Source organism: Hypanus sabinus, chromosome 2 (assembly GCF_030144855.1).
Source record: "Hypanus sabinus isolate sHypSab1 chromosome 2, sHypSab1.hap1, whole genome shotgun sequence".
Taxonomy (NCBI): domain Eukaryota; kingdom Metazoa; phylum Chordata; class Chondrichthyes; order Myliobatiformes; family Dasyatidae; genus Hypanus; species Hypanus sabinus.
The window spans coordinates 190,316,635-190,341,663 of record NC_082707.1 but is presented as its reverse complement, the minus strand read 5'-3'; the positions used below and the strand labels follow the sequence as shown (position 1 = coordinate 190,341,663).

Below are 25,029 nucleotides of genomic sequence, written 5' to 3'. Positions count from 1 at the left end.
AAGCTTATAACTCCTCCAAAGTTGTCGTAGGTCGCTTGGTGGTCTGCCTGCCTCCCTCTCTCCCTTCTTGCACAGTCACTCAGTTTTTGAGGGTGGCCTGCTGTAGGCAGATCTACAGCTGTTACCATATTCATTTCTTGATGATTGACTTAACTGTACTCCAAAGGATATTCAGTGACTTGGAAATTTCCTTGTATCCATCCCCTGGCTTCTGCTTTTCAATAATCTTTTTTGCAGAGTTGGTTGGAGTGCTTTTTTTTTGTCTTCATGGTGTAGTTTTTGCCAGGACACTGACTCACCAGCAGTCGGACCTTCCAGATACCGGTGTATTTTCACTACAATCAATTGAAACACATTGACAGCACACAGATCTCCAAAAGCCAGATCTCCACTTAACTAATACTGTGACTTCTAGAACCAGTTGGCTATACCATTGGTGATTTGTTGAGTCATATTAAGGGGGGGGGGGGGTGAATCCTTATGCAATCAATTATTTTGTGTTTTTTATTTGTAATTAATTTCGATCACTTTGTAGAGATCAGTTGTTACTTTGACATGGTCTTTTTCTGTTGATTTGTGTTCAAAAAAGTCAAATTAAATCCACTGTGATTCAGTGTTGTAAAACAATGAAACATGAAAACTTCCAAGGGGGATGAATACTTTTTATGGGCACCGTTTAATGGGAGCTACAGGAGGCCATTGCCTTTTGCAAGGTATACCAGTTCCCATGAATGGTAAGGAAACGAGGGAAACAGAAGTATTCTAGTCAGTGAGTGAGGCCTCGGTCAGGGTTGACCATGGTCTGAGCTGTCTAGGTACACAAACCTGGGCAGTATGATATGGAGAGCAAGCTGTTGCTGATGTAGCAAGCTCCTTCTTTCCACGCATCTGATGAACCCAAAGGAACGGCAGAGACTGATACAGTTTGGTACCAGCAGCATCGCACGAGTTGCCAGTCAGTGTTGAATTCAATGTAGGACAGCCTTAGGGACTCCAGCTCTGGATTTTTCCCTCGTGGTTTACTCCCAAAGCCTTCCCCATGAGTGGGTATAGCTACAAGGCAGCGGAAGGTTTAGATCAGAGTTTTCCTTCTCCTAGATGAGCTACCAACCATGGTTGATGAGCTCCATCTGCCCAAAGTGACTGGTTTTAAAGTGCCAGTAACCCTCCTTTACCCCTTCTCCTGTTCTGCCCGGTTTAGTAGCCAAGCCACACGTGAAGGCCAGGAACTGGACTTTGTTGTCAGAGACTACTTGAGATGCATGCCATTGGGAGCATTTAATAGGTAGTGGGAGCTTGACTCCACTGCCACATCCGGCTATAACAACCTTAAGGAACTTTCTGTTAAGCATACAATAAATCAGAAGCAGACCATGCTTCTTTTGACATGCTGAAACTTACAAGTCAATCTTTTCATAGTAACTGTAGAAGGGTGCTCAAGAGTTGTACGTAGCTTGTTCATTTCACAGAGTCCTTCCCATTTGGATTGTTTTCTTTCTTCTCCATTTTCATTACAGAAATAATTATTTTAATTGCAATTAAAGTAAGTTAAATGTTACAAGATCTGGAGCGATTCAGAGAAACTAGTCCAGATGAAGGAGCTCAACTCATATCGCTGACTGTTCATTTCCTGCTGCCTGACCTGTTGAGTTCCTCCAGTGTTTTGTGTGTTGTTTCAGATTCTGCCTTCTACGGTCTCTTTTGCCTCCAGTTGAAAGTTACAGTTCTTTGCCACCCTGTTTTCTCCAAACGTTTTTGCTAGTCATTGCTTCAGTGAGTTAACCTCTGGTTAACTGAGAACTAAAGTTAAATAAAAGCTTTTGTTGGAGTAAAAATTCCTTCAGTGAATGCTTGCTTATAAAGTGAGAGCTTGTATCTGGTCATGATCTGAGAGACTGTACTTTCTCCAATAGCCTGATGATGGCGCTGCAGGTTGGTTAGAAATTGAGAGTGTTTAAAGAAGAAAGATTAGCTTTATTTGTCGTTTGTATGTTGAAACATTGAAAAAAAACAGTGAAATGCAGTGTTTTGTGTCAATGACCAATACAACCTGAAGATGTGCTGAGGGCAGCCCGCAAGTGTTGCCATGCTTCCAGTGTCAACATAGAATGCCCATAAATTACTAACCTTAATGTGAAAAAGACTAAGAAGCTGGTGGTGGACCTGAGGAGGGCTAAGACACCAGTGACCCCGTTTCCATCCAAGGGGTCAGAGTGGACATGGTGGAGGATTACAAATACCTGGGGATACGAATTGACAATAAACTGAACTGGTCAAAGAACACTGAGGCTATCTACAGGAAGGGTCAGAGCCGTCTCTATTCCCCGAGGAGACTGAGGTCCTTTAACATCTGCCGGACGATGCTGAGGATGTTCTACGAGGCTGTGGTGGCCAGTGCTATCATATTTGCTGTTGTGTGCTGGGGCAGCAGGCTGAGGGTAGCAGACACCAACAGAATCAACAAATTCATTCGTAAGGCCAGAGATGTTGTGGGGGTTGAACTGGACTCTCTGACGGTGGTGTTTGAAAAGAGGATGCTGTCCAAGTTGCATGCCATCTTGGACAATGATTCCCATCTACGCCATAATGTACTGGTTAGGCACAGGAGTACATTCAGTCAGAGACTCATTCCACCGAGATGTAACACTGAGCCTCATAGGAAGTCATTCCTACCTGTGGCCATCAAACTTTACAACTCCTCCCTCGGAGTGTCAGACACCCTGAGCCAATAGGCTGGTCCTGGACTTATTTCCACTGGGCATGATTAACTTATTATTATTTAATTATTTATGGTTTTATATTGCTATATTTCTTTACTATTCTTGGTTGGTGCGGCTGTAATGAAACCCAATTTCCCTCGGGATCAATAAAGTATGTCTGTCTGTCTGTAACCTGAACCTGTACAATGTTTGGAATGTGGGAGGAAATCAGAGAACCCGGATGAAACCCTGGTCATGGGGAGAATGTGCAAACTCCTTACAGAGGGTGGAGGGATTGAACTGCAATCTTCCAATTGCTGGCACTGTAAAGTGTTATGTGAACTGTTTGACATCATAGGGACTCATCAAACCACTTCTGACTCATTTTGGATTGTTTTCTTTCTTCTCCACTTTCATTACAGAAATAATTATTTTAAACATCTATAAACATAATATACATTTGAAAATTGCATGGGGAAAGGAACAATCAGGAGCTTCCAAAATTACTGCAGTTTATTGAACATACAGCATGGCCCTGGCTGTTGGGCCCACCATATTGTGCCAACCTTTTAACCTTTTCTGGGATTAATCTAACCTTCCTCTCCAGAATAGCTCTATTACCCATATTTTTATATAAGAATTTCTTAAATGTCCCTAATTTATCTGACTATACCAACACCCCCTCTGTCAAGTCACCTCTCATCCTCTTTCACCATGGCTTTCCAGGGGGGAGTCATGGAGTCATGTGTAGCCAGTCATCTGGACACAAGCTGGGGTCTGATCAGCCCTGGCTGGGTCACCTGGAGGAGGGTGTATAATGTTGAAAGACCCAAAACACCCGATGATTCCAAGAACATTAATGATGATGTGTCCAGAAGCATCAGTATATGTATGCACACAACAACTCTGAAGAGAAAAGACCTAGCTCATTCAACCCATCCTTATAAGGCATGCTCTCCAATCCAGGCATGATCCTGATAAATCTCCTCTGCATCTTCTCTAAGGCTTCCACAACCTTCCGATAATGAGTTAACCAGAAATGAGTTATCATTTCACCATCAATGTGCAAAAGACAGCAAGCTATGCAAATACAAAAAGAGAAAAACACCCCAAATAATAATAATAAAAAGTAAATAAATAAGCAATAAGTAAATAAATAAACAAACAAGAAATATGGAGAAAATGAGTTGTAGAATTCTTGAAAGTGAGTCCATAGGTTGTGGGAACAATTCAGTGATGGGGCGAGTGAAGTTGCATGAAGTTATCCACTCTGGTTCGAGAGCCTGATGGTTAAGGGATAATAAGTCTTCCTGAACCTGTTGTTGTGGGTTGGAAGGCTCCTGTACCACCTTCCTGATGGCAGCAGCAAAAAGAGAGCATGGCCTGGATGGTGGGGGTCCTTGATGATAGATGCTGCTTTCCTGTGACAACACTTAGTGTAGATGTGCTGCATGTTGGAGAGGGCTTTATCTGTGATGCACTGGGCCATATCCACTACTTTTTGTAGGCTTTTCCATTCCAGGGCATTGGTGTTTCCATACCAGGCTGTGATGCAACCAGTCAGTAAACTCTCCACCCGACATCTGTATTGAATTGACATCCTTCACATACATGAGGAGTAAAAATCTTCATGTTACGTCTCCATCTAAATGTGCAATCATAGTAACTTATAATAAATAGAACAGTCAGTGTAATATAGAGTACACTCAAGTCAGCGTGAGGTCATCAGTCTGATGGCCTGGTGGAAGAAGCTGTCCTGGAGCCTGCAGCAGGTTATATGTTGATTATAATTAGGTAGAGATTTCTTCAAACAAGCCTAATTGAACTCATGTCAATGATTTGAAAGGTGTCGGTGTCAGTTATTTCTTGTTTGGTGATGGTGGCACTCAGTACCTCGAGTACCTGATTAACATTGGCCTTTGGTGGTATATAAACAGTAATCAGGATCACGGAGGACAACCCTCCTGGTAAGTAGAACAGACGGCACTTAATCATTAGACATTCCAGGTTGTGGGAAGACTGCTACATCGGAAAACCACAAAGAGTTTATCATAGAATATAGACCCCACCTTTTGCCTTCTCTGAATCAGTAGTCTGGTCCATCCTGTGTATTGAGGAGCCCTCGGGTCTTAACAACGTATTTTCTGTGTCTGAAGATTATGGCAGCTTGACCATTGTTTTTGCCGTAGGGCAGTCGGTGGATTCAGTGGTAAGCCAGTGGTTCAGCTGAGTGGAAAAAAGCAGCAAATCAGAATTAGGTTTATTATTGCTGACATGTTGTCAGATTTGTTGTTTTATTGTAGCAGAGCAGTGCAATGCATAAAAATTAGTGTAAATTACAATAGTAATATAACACTGCCATGGATGATCCCAAGCCTGGCTGTGAGAGGAGGAGGGTTGAGCATGGGACTAGCAACTGCATCCCATAAAAACCCAGTGCTACAGAAACGGCAACAGAAGCTCCAAAGTCCTCAAGGTAAGCTGCTGTCGGTGGCCTATCCCCTAGTGTGGGTTTAAGTAAGTAAGTACACAGGAATATATATATATATATATATATATATATATATATATAAATTGAAAATGAAAGCAAAGTATTAAAGTAGTGTTCCTCCTCTTACTTGCCCCTTGAATAGGACCACTCCCACCCTTCACCATTTCCTATCCCTTTTCCCTCTCTCATGTTATCTCCTTGCCCAACCATCGCCTTCCTTGGTGCTCCTACCCACCCACCCCCCCTTTTTCTTTCTTCCATGGCCTTCTGTCTCTTTCATCAATCAACTTTCCAGTTCTTTGCTACATCCCACCCCTTCCAAGTTTCACCTATTGCCCTCTCCCCACCTTTCAAATCTATTCCTCAGCTTTTATTTCTCTAATCCTGTCGAAGGTTTTCAGCCCGAAACTTCTGCTGTTTCTTCCCCTATACAAGCTGTCTGGCCTGTTGAGTTCCTCCAGCATTTTGTGTATGTTGCTTGGATTTCTAGCGTCTGCAGATTTTCTCTTGTTTGTGAAGTAGTGTTCATAGATTGTTCAGAAATCTGACGGTAGAGGTGAAAAAGCTGTTGCTTAAATGTTGAGTGTGCTTCTTCAGGCCCTTGTACTTCCTCTCTGTCCTGATGGTAGTAATGAAAAGAGGACATGTCCTGGAAAGTGAGCATCCTTAATGATGGATGAAGTCTCTCGGTTGTGGGTGCAAAAGGTGGTATTATGGTACCCAGCTAGTTTCATTACCCTTACTCGATGCTTCACTTACCTATGGGGAGGGCAAATTACATGAGGATGGGGGAAAGGAAGCAAGTCCTGAAGAATGTAGGTAGGCAAGATGAGTGCCACTTTGTTCACCCATCACCCTCCCCTATTTCCCCAGGCTGGCTTGTTTCTCTCTGCCTCTGTGTTGTTGAAAGATTTCAGACTATTTAACTATTTCTCTGTTTTAGCTGTTGTCTGACCCATTGAGCTTTGGTAGCATTTTCTCTTGTTTTCGATGAAATGGAATAGCTTCATTTATACTGTTCTTAGAAGCAAGTAAAAATGTGGAATTGAAAATATTAAATGGAGTTTGATATAAGAAGATGATAGAGACAAGGTATCTAAGAGCATTCAAAAAGTTCAAAGTAAATTTATTATCAGTGTAGGTATACTAAGATTCATTTTCTTGCGGACATACTCAATAAATCTAATAGCCATATTAGAATCAATGAAAGACCGCACCAACAGGGCAGACAATTGGTGTGCAAAACACAACAAACTCTGCAAATACAAAAAGGAAGAAGAAATAATAATAATAATAAATAAAATTATCAAGATCTGCAGATGGGAGTCCTTGAAAGTGAGTCTTTGGGTAGTGGGAACATTTCAGTGATGTGGCAATTGAAACAGAGTAAAATTACCCCCTTTGGTTCAAGAGCCTGATGGTTGAGGGGTAGTAACTGTTCCTGAATCTGGTGGTGTTGGTGCTGAGGTTCCTGTCTTCCTGATGGCAGCAGCGATGAGAGAGCAATACCTAGGTGTTGGGTGTCCCTGATGATAGATGCTGCTTTCCTGCAACACTTTGAGAATGCAGTAACCGGCATGGATATTGCATTGACTGTCATAGACTGGGATGTGTGTTGGGAGTACCTGTGCTGCATTTTGTGTCCTAGAAATTTGGTTTGGGCTTACAGAGGAGGTAACCTACTGAGCTGAGACAAAGTCCAGTTGCCAATTGTAATTATTGTCTAGGAGTGTGTTGCTGTGATCTGAGTCCTGAGTAACTGTGTGCCTGAGAGGATACGTGGCTCTTCCAGTGAGAGGGAGAGCAGTCATCATTGCAGATGAAATTTTATGGTAGTCCATCTGAGCAGGAACGTGTAGGCTGAGCTAAAAGTCGAGCTAATTCGGCAAATGCAAAGCCTTCTTGGAAGCCACAAATTGGGTCAATGTGTGCAAAGGTTGATGGAAGGAGTCTAAAAGATACAGCAATTGGAGAAGCAAAGGTCAATGTGAAAACTCACTGGAGAAGGGGACAAGGCGTGGGTCTATATGTTAACAAAGAATATTGGTGGGGTTGTCAAGAGGGTGTGTTGGCCTTTGTTGGTCGAGGGATTGATCACAAGAGCTGTGAGGTAATGTTGTAGCTCTTTAAAACTTTTAGACCACACTTGGCATATTGTGTTCAGTTCTGGTCAGCTCATTATAGGACAGATGAGGAAGCTTTCAAGAAGGCACAGAGGAGATTGACCAGGACACTGCCTGGATTAGAGAACATGTTTTATGAGGAAAGCACGAATGAACCTCGGGCTTTTCTCTTTGGAGTGATGGAGGATGAGGGATGATATGATTGAGGTGTATAGGATGATAAGAGGCATAGAAAGCATGGACAGTCACCATCTATTTCCTAGGGTGGAAATGGCTAACACAAAGAGGGTATAATTTTATTGGAGGAAAGTATTGGGGGGGGTTGATAGAGGTAAGGTTTTCACAGAGTGGTGGATGTGTGGAATATGATGGTAGGGTTAGATAAATTAGAGAAATTTCATAGACATGATAGAAAAATGGAGAGCTACATGGGAGGGAAGGGTTAGATTGATCTACGAGATGGCACAACATCATGGGCTGAAAGGCCTGTACTGTTCTATAGTGCTCCATGTTCTCAGTGTGAGGTGTTAATATTGACAGGACAGTACTGTTCTCTGCTGATGTGTGCTCTAATGTCTGTATAATGTATCTTCCCTGCTGCAGAGAATTCTTTGAAAGTCAGTAGTTTGTTGTATTGGCCCTTTAGGTGTTTGTCAGCAAGGGCTGGATATGTGCCTACTTAACTGCAGAAGTTGGGGGGGGGTGGTGGGGGTTGGAAATAAAGTAATCATCATGCATAGGGAAGGATATGTCTATTACTGAAATGTCGATGGAGGTCATGACAAGGGTTTGAAAATAATCAATCAAAGAAAAGGCCAGGGTGAGATTATAAGCATTTGGTGTCAGTAGCTTCTTTTGAATTGCACTTTCAGAGCTTTAAAAATATCAGCAATTATCAACCATACGTAGTTGAGGATGAGTCTGTAATCTGTTGGAACAGAATGGGAGTTCACATGGATTTCAGGATGGTAGCTGGGCAGTACAATTATCAACCATACGTAGTTGAGGATGAGTCTGTTGGAACAGAATGGGGGTTCACACAAATTTCAGGATGGTAGCTGGGCATTACAAGAATCCACAAGTGAAGCAGCTGGAGATAGTTGCAACATGAAGCAATATAGTGAGGCATTTTCAGAACATCTGGGCAGGTGTTCCTGCAGGAAATTAGACATTTCAAGTTTTAGCGAAGTGCTCCGGGGAACAGGAGAAAAGACGTGGAGTGAGAAATGGATGGCTTGCAGCAAGGTGTGAACTTCGGGGCTCAGATTCAGAAACAAGTTTAATATCACTAGCATATGTTGTAAAAATTCTTGTTTTCAGACAGCAGTACATTGCAATACAGGTGGCCCCCGTTTTTCGAACATTCACTTTACGACAGCTCGCTGTTACGAAAGACCTACATTAGTACCTTTTTTTGCTAACCAAAGAGGATTTTCGCTTTTACGATAAAAAGACCCCCGCTTTATACGTGTGTTTACCCCGAGAGAGTCTACCATGACTGTGAAGCCTTGTGTGGGCAGTTGTGCGCGCATGCATGTACATGCCGATTTTTTTTTCTCTCCAAATCAATTTTGGCTCACTGTCTTCCCGCTTCTGATAAGTGAAACTACACCATACATACAATATTTCTGCTTTATATAGGCTGCATATTTATCATATCATTCCTGCTTTTATGATATGTTTGTGTTATTTTAGGTTTTATGTGCTATTTGGTATGATTTGGTAGGTTATTTTTGGGTCTGGGAACGCTCAAAAATTTTCCCCATATAAATTCACTTTACGACATTTTGGCTTACAAATGGTTTCATAGGAACGCCTACCTTCGGAAAGTGGGGGAAACCTGTACATAATAGTGTGTGTGTGTGTGTGCGTGTGTGTGTGTGTAAGGTAAGGGCCTTGTTTTGCTGTTGGAGTCGTCGGGACACCATCATGACAAGCTTTTTGCACCAATCTTTTTGGTGATTGCTCATCATACGGCGTGTCTTGGGCGTCTGAAACCTGGCGGAGCCCTTCCCTCTCCAGAGATGGAGTGTTAGCTTATGCGGTTGAGTTGCCAGCTTGACACTCAACCCAGGCACAGATAGAGAGCATGCAAGGGAGCCGGCTGGATTTGAACTTGGGACCTCTCGCCCCAAAGTCCAGTGCTGATGCCACTATGCCATCAGTTGTTTAGTATTATACAATACAATAATTACACAATATATCAAAATAAATTAAATAGATAGAGGAAAAAGAGGGAAAATACAGAGGAAGTGTTCATGGGGTCATTGTCCATTCAGAAATCTGATGGCAAAGGGAAAGAAGCTTCATCCCATTGAACTTGAGAAGAGATAGTAAGGTGAAGGGACCAGGGTTGACAAAAAGAGGTGATTGGACACAAAAGGTGGCACCTGCCTTCATCCTCCCTTCCCCTACCAGTGCCCTCTGCCCTTTTCCCTCTTTCCTTGTCAATACCTGCCATCTTACAGTTAGTTTTTTTGCTGTAGATTACACCATCAACTGTTCCTTGTGTCCCCCAATGCACTTGCTTGCCATGTAAGAGATTGCCTTGTCAGTTTCCAAGCCAAATCTCTTAAGTGGTTCTCACCATGAACTTGTAGCTACTACCGTTGACAGAAGATATCTTATTTCTTTGTTATGGAGAATTGTGATATTCACAGTTTTCTAACAATATAAGCTCTATGACACATGAATCAGCTGTTATTAATCATTATTAACCTGTGTAATTTTTAATGTTGAGTTGATGTTTAGAAAATAAGCCGGTGGTATGGTAGTGTAGTGGTTAGTGCATCGTCTTATAGCATCAGCTGCAAGGTGGGGCTTCAATCCTTGCTGCTGACTATAAGGAGTTTGTACATTCTCCCAGTTACTGCTTGGGTTTCCTCTGGGTGATCTGGTTTCCTCCCATATTCCCAAGCGTACGGTGAGATGTGGACTGGCTACAATGGCGCTAGAAGTGTAGCGACACTTTTGTATACACAGCACAGTTCTCACTGATTTGATTTGGCACAAATGACGCATTTCACTGTATGATTTGATGTACATGTGACAAATAAAGCTCATCTTTAAAGTAACAACATTTGTTTTTGGTCATAGAGACACAATTTATGTTATGGTAACAGTGGAAGTATAGGCTGTAGGATCAGATCTATAGGTGGTACATCAGAACTTCCGCTGTACAAATGCTGAACATTTTGGAAAGCATTCCTTTTGATAGTTAGTTAACTGAAATCATGAAGTTGTTGAAATAATGGAATAACCAAACAAAGGGTACTTTGTTTACAGTGATAAGCCAGTCTAGTTCCCACTCTCCAAATCAGCTGGAATGATTTGCCACCTTGGATTCCATGCATTTTAGACCATAAGACATAGGATCAGAATTAGTCCATTTGGCCCATTGAGTCTGCTCCACTATTCCATTAAGGCTGAGTTATCATACCTCTCAAGTGTTCTTCTGCCTTCTCCCTGTAACTTTTGACACCCTGACTAATCAAGAACTTACCAACCTCTACTTATATCGAATTTTGAAAGACGTAGAAAGGGAGGACATGGAGAGGATGTTTCCTATAGGGCCAGAGGTAACAGCCTCAAAATTGGATGTCTCTTTAGAACAGAGATGAGGAAGAATTTCTTTAGCCAGAGGGTGGTAAATCTGTGGAATTCATTGTGGAAGTCAGGTCATGGGGTATACTTAAAGCAGAGGCTGATAGGTTCATGGTGAGTGGCAGCATCAGTGTTTTTGGGGAGAAGGCAGCAGAATAGAATTGAGGGAGGATAATAAATGAATCAGAATTGGGTTTATTATCACCTGCATGTCATGTAAAATTTGTTAACTTAGCAGCAGCAGCAGTTCAGTGCTATACATAATGTAGCAGAGAGAAAAAAACACATAAAATAAATAATAATAATAATTAAGTAAATCAATTATGGGATATGTATATTGAATAGATTAAAAATATGTGCAAAAACAGAAATACTGTATGTTCAAAAAAAAGTGAGGTAGTGTCCAAAGATTCAAAGTCCATTTAGGAATCGAATTGCAGAGGGGAAGAAGCTGTTCCTGAATCACTGAGTGTGTGGCTTCAGGCTTCATACCTCCTACCTGACGTGAGAAAAGGGCATGCCCTGGGTGCTGGAGGTCCTTAATAATAGAAGCTGCCATTCTGAGACACCGCTCCCTGATGGAGCTGACTAGATTTACAACCTTCTGCAGCTTCTTTCGATCCTGTGCAGTAGCCCCTCCATACCAGACAGTGACGCAGCCTGTCAGAATACTGTCCCCGGTACAGCTATAGAGGTTTTTGAGTGCATTTGTTGACATGCCAAATCTCCTCAAACTCCTGATAAAGTATAGCTGCTGTCTTGCCTTCTTTATAACTACATTGGGACCAGGTTAGATCCTCAGAGATCTTGACACCCAGGAACTTGAAACTGCTCACTCTCTCCACTTCTGATCCCTCTATGAGGATTGGTATGTATTCCTTTGTCTTCCCCTTCCTGAAGACCACAATCGGCTCTTTCGACTTACTGACATTGAGTGCCAGGTTGTTGTTGTGGCACCAGTCCACTGGTTGGCATATCTCCTTCCTGTATGCCCTCTCGTCACCAGCTGAGATCCTACCACCAATGGTTGTTTTGTCAGCAAATTTATAGATGGTATTTGAGCTATGCCTGGCTATATAGTCATGTGCATAGAGAGAGTAGAGTAGTGGGCTAAGCACACACCCCTGAGGTGCGCCAGTGTTGATCATCAGTGAGGAGGCTATGTTATCACTAATCCGCACAGATTGTGGTCTTCTGGTTAGGAAGTCAAGGATCCAGTTGCAGAGGGAGGTACAGAGGCCCAGGTTCTGCAACTTCTCAATCAGGATTGTGGGAATGCTGGTATTAAATGCTGAGCTATAGTTGATGAACAACATCCTGCCGTAGGTGTTTGTGTTGTCCAGGCGGTCTAAAGCCGTGTGGAGAGCCATGGAGATTGTGTCTGCCGTTGACCTATTGTGGTGATAGGCAAATTGTAATGGGTCCAGGTCCTTGCTGAGGCAGGAGTTCAGTCTAGTCATGACCAACCTCTCAAAGCATTTCATCACTGTCGATGTGAGAGCTGCCGGGCGATAGTCATTAAGGTAGCCCACATTATTCTTCTTAGGCACTGGTATTATTGTTGCCTTTTTGAAGCAAGTGGGAACTTCTGCCTGTAGTAGTAAGAGGTTGAAAGTGTCCTTACATACTCCCGCCAGTTGGTTGGCACAGGTTTTCAGAGCCTTACCAGGTACTCCATCGAGACCTTCTGCCTTGTGAGAGTTCACTCTCTTTGAAGACAGTCTAACATCGGCCTCTGAGACAGGGATCACAGGGTCATCAGGTGCAGCAGAGATCCTCACAGCTGTAGTTGTGTTCTTCCTTTCAAAGCGTGCATTGAAGGTGTTGAGTTCATCTGGTAGTGAAGGGTTGCTACCATTCATGCTATTGGGTTTCACTTAGTAGGATAAATGTCTTGCAGACTCTGCCAGAGTTGCCGTGCATCTGATGTTGCCTCCAACCTCATTTGAAATTGTCTCTTCACCTTTGAAATAGCCCTCCGCAAATCATACCTGGTTCTCTGGTACAGGCCTGGATCACCAGACTTGAATGCCACAGATCTAGCCTCCAGCAGATGACATACCTCCTGGTTCATCCACAGCTTTTGGTTTGGGAATGCGCAGCAAGTCTTTGTGGGCAAACACTCATCCACACAGGTTTTAATGAAGTCAAAAACAACTGCAGCATACTCATCCAGATTCGAAGATGAATCCTGAATACAGACTAGTCCACTGATTCAAAGCAGTCCTGTAGTTGCTCCTGTGCTTTCCTTTTCCATACCTTCTTGGTCCTCACTACTGGTGCTGCAGTCTTCAGTCTCTGCCTATACTCAGGGAGTAGTGATCAGAAGTGATCAGACTTACCAAAGTGAGGGCGTAGAATAGCACGGTAGGTAGTTTATAAATAGAATGGTGACATGGACTCAATGGACCGAATGGCCTAATTCTGCTCCTATGTCTTACGGTTGCATGTTCATTGATTTCAGCACCAACTTGCTTTACCAGGTACTGAGTTTGGTTGCCAGATTCCTGTGTTTGCAAGCAATCTCTTCACTCCAAGCTTGCCAATGGCCAAAAAAATCTTGTGGTGTTAAGAGGAAACAAAGGTATTGACATCACAAGCAGGGAGCAGCAACCAGCGATTGGCCTTGGTGATGTCAGATCTAAAATAAGATGACCTATGTTTAGCTATGTTCTCCTACATGTCTTGGTGAGATAAGATAATATAGGGATACTCTGTGAATGGTAGGGCCTTGGGGAGGATCAGTTTTATTGCTAATTTTTAATGGTTTATATTTAATAGTGCAATTTAAAAGTAATAAAATACTTCATCACAACAATGCTTTGAAAACTTTAACAAATAACTTTAAATTTGATTAATTCAAAGATTGTAAATTACCTGACGTTATCTTTCTTGGAGTCTAAGTTCAAAGTAACTTTATTATTGAAGTACAGATATGTTTAGCCAGGTGGTGGTATAGTGGCATCAGCACCGGTCTTTGAGGTGAATGGTCTCACGTTCGAATCTGGCTGGCATTCTTGCACGCTTTCCATCCATGCTGGGTTGAGCGTCAAGCTAGCAACTCAGCCTTGTTTAAAAAAACCCCAGCATAAATGGTGCCTGATGTAGTTCAAGGTGCAAAAGGGAACTGCAACATATATGTCAATATAACAACACTGGGATTCATTTTCTTGCAAGCATAGTCAATAATTCCATAATAGAATCAATGGAAGACCACACCAACTTGGGCGTGAAAGACCTATTGAAATAAATGAAGTCCCTGAACTTGTGCTCCATCTCACTTTACAGGTGGTCATGGTAAATATTAGGAATTTGCAGGAATCTGAAATGGTGGGGGGGGGGGGGGTGGAAGTAGAGGGATATGCAATGACATACTTAAGTTTGCTGATAACTCCACTGCTGTTGGCCAAATCAAAACCAAAAGTGATGATGAATCAGCATATAGGAGGAAGATTGAAAATCTGGCTGAATGGGGCCATCTCACTCAATGTCAGCAAGACTAAAGAGCTATTTATTGACTTCAGGAGGAAGAAACCGAAGGTCTATGATTAGTCATCGGAGGATCAGTGGTGGTGAGGTTCAGCAACTTTTAAATTCCTCGGTGTTATTTCAGAGGATCTGTCCTGGGTCCAGCATGTAAGTGCCATGACAAAGAAAGTACAGCAGTGCCTCTACTTTCTCAGAAGTTTGTGAAGATTTGGCATGTTTAGAACTTTGACAAACTTCTATAGATGTGTGGTGGAGAGTATATTGACTGTTTGCATCATGGCCTGGTATAGGAACACCAATGTCCTTGAACGGAAAAGCCCACAAATAGTTCTGGATATGGCCCAGTCCATCGTGGGTAAAGCCCTCCCCATCTTTGAGCACATCTACATGGAGCAGTGTTGCAGGAAAGCAGCATCCACCATCAAAGACCCATATCATCCAGGGCATGCTGTCAGGAAAAAGGGACAAGAACCACAGGACCCACACCATCAGCTTCAGGAACAGTTATTACCCCTCAACCATCAGGGTTTGAACCAAAGGTGATAACTTTCACCCAGCTTCACTTACCCCATCATTGAACTGTTCCCACACCTGTGGACACACTTTCACAGACACTTTATCTCATGTTCTTGATGCTTATTATTTATTTATTATTTAGAAACATAGAAAACGTACAGCACAATACGGGCCCTTTGGCCCACAAAGCTGTGCCAAACATGTCCTTACCTGAGAAATTACTGAGGGTTACCCATAGCCTTCTATTTTTCTAAGCTCCATGTACCTGTCCAGGAGTCTCTTAAAAGACTCTATCGTATTCGCCTTCACCACCGTCGCTGGCAGCCCATTCCATGCACTCACCACTCTCTGTGTAAAGAAATAATAAAAATATTTTTTTCTCTCTTTTTGTATTTGCACAGTTTGTTTTCTTTTGCATACTGGTTGTTTGTCCATCCTGTTTGGTGTTATCTTTCATTAAATCTATAGCTTTTTCTTGTACTTACTGTGAATGAACACAAGAAAACAAATCTCAAGTGTCATATATATACTTTGATAAACTTACTTTGAACTTTGTCCTCCATGTACTCATGGCAGTGTCTGAATAATCTGGATCACAGTGATGAGGAACTCTTGAAGTTTGAGACTCTCAGCTTGAGGGAGTAATTCTCAAGCTGTGTGAATGGACATTGTGACCCGAAATACGTGTAAGCATATATTTAGAGTGTCAAATTGAGAACATGTTCCCAGTTGTGTTCAGAAACCACTATCTTTGGTGAATATTTGTGGGTAAGAAATGTCTGCTTTTGTTAGGGAGGTTCTGTTTATTTTTCATTATCTGTGGTGGGGGAGAGTCAGTGTCAAAAGTTGATGGTCAGTCAGCAGATTATTTTCCCTTTTTTCCCCTCCCCCCATCCAATGGAGAAAGAAGGTTGGCACTGCGTTGCAGCTACTAGAGCTGCTGCTTCACGGGTCCAATGACCCCTTTTCATTCTGATCTATGCTGCTGTCTATGTGGAGTTTTCATATTCACAGAAGGTTACAGCACAGTACAGGCCCTTTCGGCCCATGATGTTGTGGCAACCTTTTAACTTATTCTAAGATCAGTCTAACCCTTCCCTCCCGTATAGCCGTCTCTGTGTCTATATAAGTGCCTACTGGAGCTCCCTAATGTATCTACCTCTACCACTACCTTGGTTGTGTGTTCCATGCATCACTCTCCAATCACCTTGGTTGGTGTTGGATCGCAAGAGAGGGAGTTTGTTGAATGCCCACAAGACTACATTTTAGAGAAGCTTGTGCTTGAGCCTACTCAGGGGAAGGCTGTCTTAGACTGGGTGTTGTGTAATAACCCAGATCTTCTTAGGGAGCTTCATGTAAAGGAACCCTGAAAAAGGGAATTACTGTGGTGTAAGACAGGAGCTTGCCCAGATGGACTGGAGAGGGATACTGATGGAGGTGACAGCAGAGATGGCTGAAGTTTCTGGGAATAGTTTACTAGGTGCAGGATAGATATGCTCCACAGAAATTGCTCTCAAATGGCAGGGGTAGGCAACTGCAGCTGACAAGGGAAGTTAAGGATTCCATAAAAGCCAAGGAAAAGGCATATAAGGTAGCAAAAGTGAGTGGGAAGTTGGGTGATTGGGAAGCTTTTAAATTCCAGCAAAAGGCATTAAAAAAAAGGTAAAAGATGTAATATCAGGGCAGGCCAGTCAATAGTATAAAGCAGGATACCAAAAGTTTTTTCACTTGTATAAAAGAGTAAAAGAGAGGTGAGAGTTGATATTGGACCACTGGAATATGATGCTGGTGAGGTAGTAATGGGGAACAACGAAATGGCAGCGGGTACTTTGCATCTGTCTTCACTGTGGAAGGCACTAGTTGTGTGCCAGAGGTTTGTGAGTGTCAGGGAGCAGGAATGAGTGCTGTTGCTATTAGAAAGGAAAAAGTGCTAGGCAAACTCAAAGGTCTTAAGGTGGATAATTCAACTGGACCAAATGGACTACATCCCAGAGTTCTGTGAGAGGTTGCTGAAGAAGTAACGAATGCATTGGTCACGATCTTTCAAGAATCACCTGATTCTGGTATTGTCCTGGAGGGCTGGAAGATTGTAAATGTTACTCCACTCTAAAAAGGGAGGAAAGCCAAAGAAAAGAAATTATAGGCCAGTTAGCCTCACCTCAGTGGTTGGGAAAGTGTTGGAGTCTATTATTAAGGATGAAGTACTTAAAAGACTAATGATAAAATAAGTAAAAGTCAGCATGGTTTGTGTCAAGGGAAATCTTGCCTGACAAATCTGTTAAGAGTTCTTTGAAGAAGAAACAAGGAGGGTGGACAAAGGAGAAGCAGTGAATGTCGTATACTTGGATTTTCTGAAGGCGTTTAATTAGGTACCACACATGAGGTTGCTTAACAAGATAAAATCCAAAGGTGTTACAGGAAAGATACTGGCATAGATAGCGGAAATGGCTGACAGGCAGGAGGAAGTGAGTGGGAATAAAGGGGACCTTTTCTGGTTGGCTGCCGGTGACAGGTGGTGTTCTTCAGGGGTCAATATTGGGACTGCTACTTTTCACGTTGTTTGTCATGATTTGGATAATGGATTTGATGGCTTTGTAGCAAAGTTTGCGAATGATACGAAGATAGTTGGAGGGGTAGGTAGTGCTGAAGAAGCAATGTGATTGACTAATTAGAAGAATGGGCAAAATGTGGCAGATGGAATACAGTGTTGGGAAATGTATGATAATGCATTTTGGTAAAAGACACATTAGTGCAGGCTATTATCTAAATGGGGAGAAGGTTCAAACATTAGAGGTGCAGAGGGACTTGGGAGTCCTCATGCAAGACTCCCAGAAGGTTAATTCACAGGTTGAATTTGTGGTAAAGAAAGCAAATGCAATGTTGGCATTTATTTCAAGGGAAATAGAATATAAAAGCAAGGAGATAATGCTGAGGCTTTGGAAGACTCCTTTGTAAGTCACCTCCTCGTATTAGCCTTTTCTGTCCTATGTAAAAATGTCTCTGGCTTTCTTCTCTATTTATGCCTCATCTTCTATACTTCTATTAAATCTCTTCTCATTCTCCTTTGTTCCAAAGAGAAAAGCTCTAGCTTGGTCAAGCTATCCTCATAAGACATGCCCTCTAGTTCAGGTAACATCCTGGTAAATCTCCTCTGTACCCTCTCCAGAGCTTCTACATCTTTCTCATAATGAGGTGACCAGAACTGAGCACAATATTCCTAGTACAGACCAGAGCATTATAGAGCTGTAACATTACCTTGCCACTCTTGAACTTCCAAGGACTCCTCACCTCATCTTCTTCATGTTTATTGCTTATCTATTTATTATAATTATTTCTTTCCTTTTGTATTTGTACAGCTTGTTGTCTTTTGCACACTGGTTGAACGCCCAAGTTGGTGCAGTCTTTCATTGATTCTAATATGATTATTATTCTATTATAGATTTACTGAGTATGTTAGTAAGAAAATGAATCTCAGGATTGTATATGGTGACATATATGTACTCCGGTAATAAATTTACTTTGAACTCAATCCCCTTACTAATAAAGGCCAATGCACTATATGCTTTCTTAACCCTGTCAACTTGCAACACCATACGCCTTCTGAACAATGGTGTTAACTTTGGTTCATCCTCTAATTGCATGGGTTTCTCCCCCATATCCTAAGTATGTTTAAATAAATGTTTTCCTTACTTGATGGTTAAAATTTATGCAAGTTTCTGTAAATGATGCAAGAAACCAGTCACTGAATTAATTTTATTCCTATGTAGTTCATTATTGTAATGAATGCTAAACATATTGTTGTGCTAATGTGCTGACTTGCAAATTTTTTCTTTGCATGGTGACGCATTGTAATCGAGCATCTGAGTGAGGAACATATGTGCTTGAGTACAGTGAGGCTGCTGGCTGGCATAAGTATGGTAGACACTGGCCCAGTCTGCAGCACATTAATTAGGTGTGTTTTATGATAATTTAATAACAAGGTGCCAGGGAAATCATCAACGTGCACTTCAAGAGCAGACAGAACGAGGCCTGCTGTTTTTCTCAGCCTGTGACAGACAGGAATTGTTCCAGGGTCTTTCACAAAGAGGCACGTGGGTCTGTTCTGTGTGTTGACTGCTATTGTGAAGGACAGCAGGACAACTGTGCAGTGCATCAGCAGTATCAGTGTCTGAACGGTTTGTTCTAATAAAGCATGCACACCTTGATTATCAAGGACCCCCACCATCCAGGTCATGCTGTCTTCTCTCTGCTATCATCAGAAAGGAGGTATGGGATCCTTCACCAGACTCAGGAAGAATTATTAAACTTCAACCATCAGGCTCCTGAATCAGAGTGGATAACTTCTCTCACCTCAGCACTGAATTGACTCCATAATCTACGGGCTCCCTTTCAACAACTCTACTACTCATGTTCTCAGTGTTATTTATTTATTTCTTATTGTTATTACTTGTTTCTTTTTTGTATTTGCACATTTTGTCTTCGTCTGCATGTTGTTTGCCTGTCAGAATTTGTTTGTGTGTAGTATTTCATTGAATCTATTGTAATTACTTGTTCTACCATGAATGCCGGCAAGAAAATTAATGTCAGAGTAGTATTTGGTGACAAATAAATATTTGATAATAAATTTGCCTTTAACTTTGAACTTTCAGTATCAATGCCTTGTGATATCTTTAAAAAGATAAACTGATACCCATCTTTCAAACAGCCGTGGAGCCTGAAGGCTTCAGAGACCTAAGACAAAGATGAAGTTTAGGCTGATGCTGAAGGAGTGCTGCAGTGTCAGGGGTATTATCTTTCATGGAGTCATGGAGCACTAGAGCACAGAATCCAGCATTTGGCCCATCTGATCCATAGCCGGGACCATAGCCCTCCATACCCCTCCCTTACATGTACTTCTCTTTAATGTTGCAATTGAATCCACATTCACCCTTTCTACGCTCAGCTTGTTACACATTCTCACTATTCTCTGAGTGAAGAAGTTCCACCACAGGTTCCCCTTAAATATTTCTTTCTTTCTTTCTTTCTCAATCTTTTTATTATTATTAATAATAGGACAAAATACAAATGATATATTAATAAAAAAGAAATTACAAACATACAAATTCCATTACAGATGAAAGAAGACATAAACAATAGTTACAGTATAAATGGGTTTACCAAGACATAAACCATACAGTATATGTATGAACATGGTAAGTCTAAATATTTCATAATATATGATATAAAAAAAACAGAAAAAAGAAAAAAAAAATATATAATGCAAAATTAGCTAATCTACTAATCTAATGACTAATAGAGAAGAAAAAAGAAGCAAAAAAAAAGAAGAAAAAAAAGAAACATTGGGAGAAGAAAAAAAAAGGGCTGCTTATAATATCTCACAAGAATAAATAATCATCAATGCCGTCACTTCCGGTCCTCTCAACATACATAAGCTAAAAGCTGGAAAGTCAAATGAACTTGGAACAGGGTCATATTACATCATATGAAAATATTGAATAAATGGTCTCCATAACTTTTCAAATTTAATAGAAGTATCAAAAACACCACTTCTAATTTTTTCTGAATTTAAACATAACATAGTTTGAGAGAACCAATTAAATACAGTGGGAGGGTTAATTTCCTTCCAATTCAACAATATAGATCTTCTAGCCATCAGAGTTAGAAATGCAATCATTCAACGGGCGGAAGAAGATAAATGCAGTGAGTCCATCATTGGTAAACCAAAAATTGCGGTAATAGGATGAGGTTGTAAATCAATATTCAAAACCGCAGAAATAATATCAAAAATATCTTTCTAATATTTTTTCAAAAACGAACATGACCAAAACATATGAGTTAAAGACGCGATTTCCGATTGACATCTATCACAAATAGGATTTATATAAGAGTAAAAATGAGCTAATTTATCCTTGGACATATGGGCCCTATATATGACCTTAAATTGTATTAATGAATGTTTGGCACATATCGATGATGTATTAACTAATTGAAGAATTCTATCCCAATTCTCACTAGGAATAATAAGGCTAAGCTCTCTTTCCCAATCCTTTTTGGTCTTATAAATGGGCTCTGAGCGTATCTTCATAATTATATTATAAATTTTTGAAATAAGCCCTTTTTGAAAAGGGTCTAATTCAAACAAACTCTCCAAAATATCTGAAGGCACAAAATTTGGAAACGTAGGGAGTACAGTACTTAAAAAATGTCTAATCTGTAAATATCTAAAAAAATGAAATCTAGGCAAGTTATATTTGTTGGATAATTGCTCAAAAGACATAAAACAATTGTCCAAAAATAAATCAGAAAATCTTAACAATCCCTTAGTTTTCTGAGCCAAATAAGCTTGATCTATAATGGAAGGGTGGAAAAAGCAATTAAATACAATAGGACTATTTAAAACAAATTGAGTCAACCCGAAAAATTTCCGAAATTGAAATCATATACGTAAATTATGTTTAACTATCGGGTTGTCAATTCGTTTCGGCAATTTCGAGAGAGCAAAAGGGAAAGAAGTCCCTAAAATAGAACCCAGAGCATAACCTGATACAGATTTAATTTCTAAACTCACTCAATGAGGGCCGAAAGATCCACCCCAATCTTTCAACCAACATGACAAATATCTAATATTAACTGCCCAATAATAAAATCTGAAATTAGGTAATGCTAACCCGCCTTCCTTCTTTGTCTTCTGTAAATATATTTTACCTAACCTGGGATTTTTATTCTGCCATATATATGAGGAAATTTTTGAATCAACATTAGTAAAAAAAGATTTCAGAATAAAAATTGGTACTGCTTGAAAAACCCTTAAATATTTCACCTTTCACCCTTAACCTATGACCTCTAGTTCTGGTCTTGCTCAATCTCAGTGAAAAAAGCCTGCTTACATTTATCCTATCAATACCCCTCAGAACTTTGTGTAACTCTATCAAATCACACTCGATTCTCCTGTGCTTCAGGAGCAGTAAGTCCCAACTTATAAAAACTCTCCCTATAACTCAGGTCCTCAAGTAATTATTTTCAGTACTCTGAATTTTATTGATATATTTTTTTGTAGGTAGGTGACCAGAACGGCATACAATACTCCAAACTTAGGCCTCACCAGTGTGTTATGCAATTTCGCCTTTCAGATTGAGCCATCCCTCTACACGCTATCGGGCTGTAAATAACAACCTTGTTTCAGATAGTGAAGTATTGGTCTTGCCCACTCTCCTGGTCAAATCTAAATGTTGTTTATGATGTCTTGCTATGTACCACGTTTACTATATCACTCTCAAAGACATTGCCTGTTAAGTGCTTTGGGGGCTCAAACAGTAACTGGCCTTTTAGAAATGAGAACTTTTTCTTTTAACCCCACCAGTTAGGCTGCATTTCTTTACCAGTTCTTGGTGATGGTTTTCTTTCAAGCTGTTTTCTCCTCAAGCTTATGAAGCATTTGCTCACTTGCCTATTCTCTGATTCTGTAGCCTATCTCAACCCCACGTCATCGTGATTCTATTGGCAACAGTAAAAGTCCTGAGCTCCCGGCTACTTCCCCAGTCAGGATGGTTCACTGTCTCAGGAGCTATAGTGGTCGGACTTCTCTTCTAAGCTTCCTAGAATATTTATGACACAGCCTTGGCCTCTTTGCAATCTCATTCTATAATAACTGTTAGATCATAGCTAGTTATTTTGTGCTATGTTAACTAATTCATAAATCTGGTCATTCCAAGGATGCTTTATAAAGACCTTACCTGGAGTATTAGGACAATTTGTGCCCCTTATCTAGGAAAGGAAGTACTGGCATTGGAAAGAGTCCAGAAGAGGTTCACGATAATAATCTCAGGAATGTAAGGGTTAATGTATGAGGTGTGTTTGATGGCTGTGGGCCAGTACTCATTGCAGTTTAAAAGAATGGGGGAGGGGGATCTCATTGAAACCTATTGAATATTGAAAGGCCTAGATAGAGTGGACATGTTTCATAAGTTGGGGCTGTCTCAGACCAGAAGGCACATCCTTAGAATAGAAAGACGTATGTTTAGAACAGAGATAAGAAGGAATTTCTTCGGCAAGGGGGCCATGAACCTGTGGAGTTCATTGCCATGGATGGTTTTGGGGCCAAGTCCATGGTAGATAAGTTCTTGATTAGTAAGGGTGTCAAATGTTATGGGGAGAAGGAAGGAGAATAGAGTTGAGGGGGAGGGGATAATAAACTTGACATGATGAATGGCAGAGTGGACTTGATGGGCCAAATTGTCAAATTCTGCTCCTGTGTCTTATGGTTTATTTCAGTACAGTCTCTTCAATTTTCAGTTTCACCTTTATTTGTTACTCAAACACGTTTTCTCTTTCTGAAGCATTCTGGTTGTTGTTGCCCATTTCATTACTCTGCTCCATTGCCTTTTCTTTTACTTTTGAATTTTCGCTTCAACTGACTCCTCCACTTCCCACCCAGTCATTTTAGTTTAAGGTCTTGTTAACAAGACTGAACTGGTCTTCGTTCAGGTGATGCTGCCCCAACGAAACAGTCCCCTCTCCCTGGCAACATCAAACACTGAGCCCCTCTCTCACTTCAATGATCTTGTTGACCTTGTTGATCTTGTTGCTGGTTTATGATTGGCTGAGAAGGAATTCAGAGATTGCTGCTACTTTATGTTTCTGCTTTTCAATTTGGAACTGAGTTGCTTGTATTCCTTAGTAGATCCTTCTGAGACAGCCCAACTGGTCAATGCCAGTCTTTCTGACCTACAGTAGTCTCCTTTCTTTGTTTCATCCCATTGTCAAAATTCCTCTCTTGCTCTGTAACATATTCATTGTCCCTGAGGAAAAGTTAATCTAAAATAAAGATTAAAATGCAGTTTATATCTCCTTTTCTACCCCAAACATGCAGAGGAACTTTTTGAAGTAAGTTCCACATGGTTCACTTCCGAAAATGTCAAAGTTGGGTTTATCGTCCCATGCTCAAGTTCATGTATGCATTGGTACAATGAAAACCTTACTTGCAACAGCTTCACGGCATCATAAACGCTGCATCCACAGGAAGACCATACATTAAACGTAAATATGATTTTTACAAGAATGAACATATTTACAGCAAAAGCACTCAGAGTGGTGAGTGCGCGGAATGGGCTGCCGGCAATGGTGGTGGAGGCAGATACGATAGGGTCTTTTAAGAGGCTTTTAGATAGGTATATGGAGCTTAGTAAAATAGAGGGCTATAGGTAAGCCTCGCAATTTCTAAGGTAGGGATATGTCTGGCACAACTTTGTGGGCCGAAGGGCCTGTATTGTGCTGTAGGTTTTCTATGTGTCTATATTTCTAAAAGCTGTTTCAGTGAAAAATGGTTGAAGTAGTCATACTGTTAGGGTTGTTGAAAAAACATTATGTTGAAGGGAAATAGCTGTTTTGGTTGTGTAGGACTTTGGGTATCTCCTGCCCAATGGTAACAGCATGAAGATGGTAGGGACCTTTGATGATGCCTTCTTGAGTCAGCTCCTCTTGTTGATAATACTGATGATGGGGTGGGATGTGCCTATGGTGGGTTGCACGTCTCTACTGTTCCTCACATTCCTGTGCCTTGATTTACTGTACCAGACTATGGTACAATTATGTTTTCTTCCTGTTCATCACACAATGTAGTCAATGAGTAATCATTGTGACCTCTCTTTTGTTAAAAGACCAAGGCACAAGCAGAGGAAACTGTAATGGCGGCGATCCCTCTGAACCAGGTCAATTGTCACTCATTCCTTCTGCTTAAGCCTATGCCAATTCTATATTTACACTTCAGCGGGCCAGGCAGCATCTAAGGAAAAGAATAAACAGTTGACATTTCAGGCTGAGACCCTTCATTAGGACTGGAAAGGAAGAGGAAAAGGGTCTTGCCTCAAAGTCACCTGTTTACTCTTTTCCATCCTTTTGGCTGGCCTTCCAAGTTCCTCCAGCATTTTGTGTTTGTTGCTTTGAATTTTCCAGCATCTACAGATTTTCTCGTGTTTACTGTAGTTACACCTACTGCTGGCAAGTTACAGCTGCAGAACGCTGTCATATTTAATTTGGGAGTGATGGATAGAGTTCACTCAGTGTTAATCTATAATTAAATGACACTAAAGGTTAAATCCTGCTTGTTTTT

General features: G+C 41.1%; 1 protein-coding gene and 1 long non-coding RNA gene across 8 annotated transcripts in view; one reads left to right on the top strand and one right to left on the bottom strand.

Moving 5' to 3' along the window:
* Positions 1–15,264, bottom strand: part of LOC132389181 (uncharacterized) — a 32,588-nt gene extending 17,324 nt beyond the window's left edge. The window contains exons 1-2 of the long non-coding RNA XR_009510446.1: positions 15,132–15,264; positions 4,769–4,925 (exon numbers count right to left, since the gene is read on the bottom strand). This is a non-coding gene — a long non-coding RNA (uncharacterized LOC132389181). The remainder of the gene's footprint in view (positions 1–4,768; positions 4,926–15,131) is intronic.
* The window catches only part of adck1 (aarF domain containing kinase 1), a 669,842-nt gene that overhangs the window by 35,791 nt on the left and 609,022 nt on the right, over positions 1–25,029 (top strand). The gene's annotated exons all lie outside the window — the stretch shown is intronic.